The sequence below is a fragment of the Ipomoea triloba genome, chromosome 5 (genome assembly GCF_003576645.1).
Source record: "Ipomoea triloba cultivar NCNSP0323 chromosome 5, ASM357664v1".
Taxonomy (NCBI): Eukaryota; Viridiplantae; Streptophyta; class Magnoliopsida; order Solanales; family Convolvulaceae; genus Ipomoea; species Ipomoea triloba.
The window spans coordinates 9,767,008-9,772,759 of record NC_044920.1 but is presented as its reverse complement, the minus strand read 5'-3'; the positions used below and the strand labels follow the sequence as shown (position 1 = coordinate 9,772,759).

The window sequence follows — 5,752 nt, the reverse complement described above, 5'->3', positions numbered from 1 at the left end:
ATTTCAACAACGGACTTCGATTTCATACTACATCAACGACCTTCTACCTAAAACGGTTGTGATTTGCAAATTTGAGGTTCTAGGATCATTGACGAAATTTTCTCCACTATACAGTAATTTGTTTCCTTTCTTTTTTTCCTATAATTTTAATATATTTTTTATGTAATTAACCACGAAAGCTAACCAATTTGTCCGTAGATTAGATCTACGGACCTTCGTTTCATTTTGAATTGAGCAGACAAAAATACACAGACAAATGAAACGAAGGACTGCATTACATGTATATTACTAATTTCTTGCTAAAACACATAATTAGTATTCATATTCTGCTAATTTTATTCAATTTTATTGATTTTTAGATTGATTTTTTACTTATTACTCACAAACCCTAACTAATTTTTTCGTAGGTCAGATCTAACTACATCTACGAAGAGCAGACAAATGTAGGGCTAAAAACCTTCAAATCACGAAACCAAGGCCTGCATGCAATAATGGAAAAAGATCAGACGAACATAGCTACGGCTTTTTTTTTTTTTTTTTTTGGCAAATTCATTCTCCTAAAGATAAGTTTTCTCAGTTAATATATACTAATTGTTCAAATAATTGTTTTTTGGGGTATATCTAAACTTTTTAGTCCCAGTTCATGTGTGGTATATCCATATATAAATTTTTTAAAATATACAGAATATAAAATATGTGTATTACAATTAAATGTTGATATATTTTATCTTTGAAGTTACTAATTTGGTAAACAAATTGCATGAGTAATTTGAAAAGGAATAGTAATACTTCTATGTTATAAGTGCTCTGCCTACATGTAATTTATAGGAATTTTCTAAGGTGAGCCAAACACAAAAACTAAAGATTTTCATTTTAATGCTACTTAGAGTGAAGAGGGCATATTTTTGTAGTTATAAACTTCACACTAAAAATGGGATAAAATAATTTTAACATACTGTGAATGTTATTTAAAAATCATATGAAATAAACCTTAATGTAAATTTACCTTTATTTGAATGCTCATGTTTCCTCTTGCAACCAATACTTGTTGAATTCTCTAACTTCATTTTTCTTTCAAACTGCTGGTTAGAATCTACATTTGAAGGGTCAAACTGAATTTGAAAAAAGATTTTCTTACTCCTTTAAAAGAAGCCATTTTATACCCATTTAAATGCATTGGTAATTGTAGTAAATGATTACTAATACTTAGATTTGTACTCAAAAGCATTACCTATTTTATTAGGAATAAAACTGCTTTGCAGTTTTCATTTAAATGTAAAAATATTGTACTGAATTGGTTCTCTTGTACTCAATGTAATTTTTTTTAAATATAACTTCTTCATAGAATTTACACACACATATAGAGAGAGAATTTATCATTTTTATTGTATTTTTCTACTGCAATTTGAATTTGTCAAGTATTATTTGCTTTTTTTGCACAACACACCACATTCCAATAATATATGAATGCATCTGTAAAGTTAAATTCTGAGCTTTGACTAAGTTTTTTATTGTATTTTTCTACTCCAATTTCAATTTGTCAAGTACGTATTATTTGCTTTTTGGCACAGCACACCACAATCCAATAATATATGAGTGCATTTGTATAGTTAAATTATGAGCTTTGACTAAGTGTTGCAATCTCAAATGACCATATTTATTTCATAAAATATGGTTAATATGAATTTTCAGTTGCTCCATTAACCTAGAATACATTGTATTTAGACTGAATTGAGACCCCCTTGTCAGCCTTAAATTTGTATAAAGAAGCGTATTTTTTTTTGCATTCTTTAGTTGTACATATATATATATATAATACATAAGTTTCAAAGTTCAGTTTATGTTAGACCATATATATATATATATAGAGGATCGCGTTCAGGTGAGAACCACCCGCCCAAAAGAGAACTGAGAACCCTTCGCAACATGCCACATATCCATATGTAGTTTCACCTAATGTTATAACTAGGTGCACCTAATGTTATAACTAGGTGCACCTAGATTGCACCCAAGTGCATGAATGTTAACAAGGTAAATTACTTGCACTTGTAAGTGAAAATAGGTGCACAAGTGCAAGCAAAATGTATTACAGGTGCAAGTAAATTGTACACTGTGCATCAATACTGATTAGTGCACCTAATGTTATAACTATGTGCACCTAATGTTATAATTAGATGCACCTAGGTTGCACCAAGGTGCATGATTGTTAACAAGGTAAATTACTTGTACTTGTAAGCGAAAATAGGTGCGAAAATAGGTGCACTTGTAAATGAAACTATGTGCACTTATAACACAATTACTTGCACCAAAGTTCGAGTTATTTACGAAAATGTCACCGCGTCGTTTTTTTTAAAAATTAGATCTAATTCGTTAATCTAGACATGTGGACGGCTGCGAAGCGTTCTCATTTCCTTCCTGGGCGACCGTCCACACCTGAGCGCGCCCATATATATATGTGTGTGTACTGCTTACCAGAGGTAAATGAAAGGGTCCACAAATTGGCTAATATGAAGTCTCAACTTCCTGGTAAAATTAAAAAAAGTAAATCTATATATATATATATATATATATGTATGTTTGTATATATATCTGTGTGTGTGTACTACTTACCAGAGGTAAATGAAAGGGTACACAAACTGGCTAAAATGAAGTCTCAACTTCCTGGTAAAATTAAAGAAATAAAACTTTAAAGGTTACACAAACTGGGGTGATATAATTACATAGATTCTATTTGTTTTTTATCCTCATACATTCTTGCTTTCATTATGCTAAATTGTTCTCAAATAATTATTGCACATGAAAGAAAAAAATACTTTAAGAATATCTAATGTAAGCAGCAAGTACTCTAACAAAATGATTGCATCTAACTGTTATATTTTTTTGAGTTATTTCCATTTTTGGTCATATAGTTATTAGAGCATTGTCAATTTTAGTCCACTTTATTAACTTTTGTCACATTGCGCGGGCAGCTGATTCATCTTCTGTCCTTGATGTCTGGGGATCTGTTCCCCCGGTTTGTATCTCGAGTTTGGTTTGTTGATTTTATGAAGCTGCTTTGGTTTTAAAAAAAAAAAAGTATAAACTTACCTGGAAAGGGGTTTTGGGTGAAGGATCGGGCTCGGGTAGATTTTCAGTTAAGGACTCCCAACATTTTAAATTTCAAGGAAGGACCTCTCATTATCCAACTACTATAAAATCCCCAAACCGCCCTAAACCTTCTCACAACTCTCACTCTCAATCATTGAGTTTCCAGCTTTCTCTTTATTTCTTTTTGTCTTTTCCCTATTCCCTTTTCCAAGATCTTGGCTGAATGACAATCCTCATCATTGAGCAACCAGCAGAACATGGTACATTTTCTTTGTCTTTTTAATGTATTGTAATTTTTATTTTTATTTTTTGAATCCCGAAGAGGTTATTTTCTCCTCACGACTATCTGACGCTTTCTGGTAGCACCCAAACAATCTATATGGTTTTCATGGTAGCTAGTAATGTTGTTCTTTTTCTTTTGTGTCTGATTAGTTGAGGAGAAACAGGTCGTCCCTTCTGATAATGCTAATGAACTGATTTTGAATGGAGGGTTTGCTATGCCCAATGTCTTCCAATGGAAGATTTGAAGTCCCAGAGATGAATTCTTTTGGTCAATCTTTCAGGTTAAATAATTGATTCACATTACATTTTATCTTACTTTAGGCAGAAAATCAAAGCAGTGAAATCCTTAATTTTCTATATATGTATGTATGTAAGACAAACATTAATTAAATGATGGAGTTGGTGAATGGTGAACATACAGGGACTATGATGCAGAAAGTGAGAGACAGAAGAGGGTGGAGGAGTTTTATAGAGTGCAACACATCAACCAAACATATGACTTTGTGAGTACATGCAATAATACAATTTAATTAATTTCTTGTCATTCATTTGTGTTTATCAAATTAATTAAATAATTTGTAGGTGAAGAGGATGAGGGAGGATTATGGGAGATTGGATAAAGTAGAGATGAGCATATGGGAATGCTGTGAGCTACTGAATGATGTGGTGGATGACAGTGATCCTGACTTGGATGAACCACAGATTGACCACCTGCTGCAGACTGCTGAGGCCATTAGAAAAGACTACCCTCATCAAGATTGGATGCATTTGACTGCCCTCATCCATGGTATATATGTAGTTGCACATTCTATTAGGCTTTCTTCTTCTCCCAAAAGGTTATATCCCCAATCCTAAGAGTTCCCACACCCTGACCTAACAGAGTATGTGGGAAGAGTTAAATTACCGTAACTTAGTGGCTCAGCAGGCAAGACCAAATGCCCCACCAAATAGTGAGGCCCCTACACCGCTGCTCACTATTAGGGTTTCTGTTGAGATAGATCGGAATACATTCATTTTTCAATTTGATATCGGTATTAGAGAAATATAAATGTGTACTTTCTGAAATTTGCAAGCATGGGTGACAGATCTTGGAAAAGTGCTTCTGCATCCTAGCTTTGGGGAGCTTCCTCAATGGGCTGTGGTTGGTGACACATTCCCTCTTGGATGTGCCTTTGATGAATCGATTGTTCACCACAAGGTTTTTTTTCCCCCTTTTTCCCTAGCTTCGTCTTATCCCCACCAAAATTGATAAAATAATTCTTTGAGATTTAGGGAGTGTTTACATATATTTTTCTTTTTGGCCCTTAATCGCATGCATGCAGTATTTCAAGGAAAACCCAGACTGCAACAACACCCTTTACAACACAAGAAATGGAGTCTATGAAGAAGGGTGTGGTTTAGACAAAGTACTCATGTCTTGGGGCCATGATGACTACATGTATTTGGTGGCCAAGCAAAATGGAACAACTCTTCCTTCTGCAGCTTTGTTTATTATCCGTTATCACTCTTTTTATGGTGCGTTTCAATTTTCTCTTAACATTTTTGTTACTATATTTTTGAAGTCTTTTTCTTGTTTGACCTATTCAGATCATTTTCTTTAATAATTTCTTATAATTAACTCATTTACATAATCTTTGAATTGCATTTTTTGTTTTTTGAACAGCATTGCATAGGGAAGGGGCATATACACACTTGATGAATGAAGAGGATAAAGAAAACATGAAGTGGCTCAAAATCTTCAAGTATGTAGCGTTTCTTTTTTACTCTCTATTATTAAACCTCTTTGATCTAATATACATTAATGTATGTTAAATAATTTTGCAGTAAATATGATCTATATAGCAAGAGCAAAGTCAGAATCGATGTAGAAAAAGTCAAACCTTATTACCTTTCTCTCATTGAAAAGGTGAAATTTTTCAATATTGATATGAATTACTTTATTTTTTTCAGTGAATTATTTCATAACTGGATTATTTCTTCTTTGTTTCCTGCAGTATTTCCCAGCCAAACTCAGATGGTAATGTCGAGGCAATTGAGAAGTAATGGGCCGGGGAAAATATAAAGCATTTTAATTTGTGTTTATCTTAGCTTGGATGCAAAATACATTTATGTGTTTTTTTTTTGGGCGGGGGGTGGGCGGTGACGCGGTGTTATGTTTTTCCATTTTAATTTGTAATGAACAAATAAATTCTATTATTTGTAATATATTTTTTCAGAATTTTAAATTCTTCAATTCATTGCATGGATTCCATTGTTTTAGAGTTTTTTCCCTAGTCAAACAAGAAATCCTAAAATGAAAAAAAAAAAAAAAAAAAAAACCAAGACCAAAAGTGATAGTGTTCATAAATCCAAGCTAATGTATTGTTTATTGTTTTAAATGAAC

The 5,752-nt window shown here is 32.7% G+C and overlaps 1 pseudogene; it reads left to right on the top strand.

Annotated features, from left to right (window-relative positions):
* The first annotated feature begins 3,310 nt into the window (after window positions 1–3,310).
* Window positions 3,311–5,457, top strand: LOC116020195 (annotated as a pseudogene).
* Window positions 5,458–5,752: the final 295 nt, after the last annotated feature.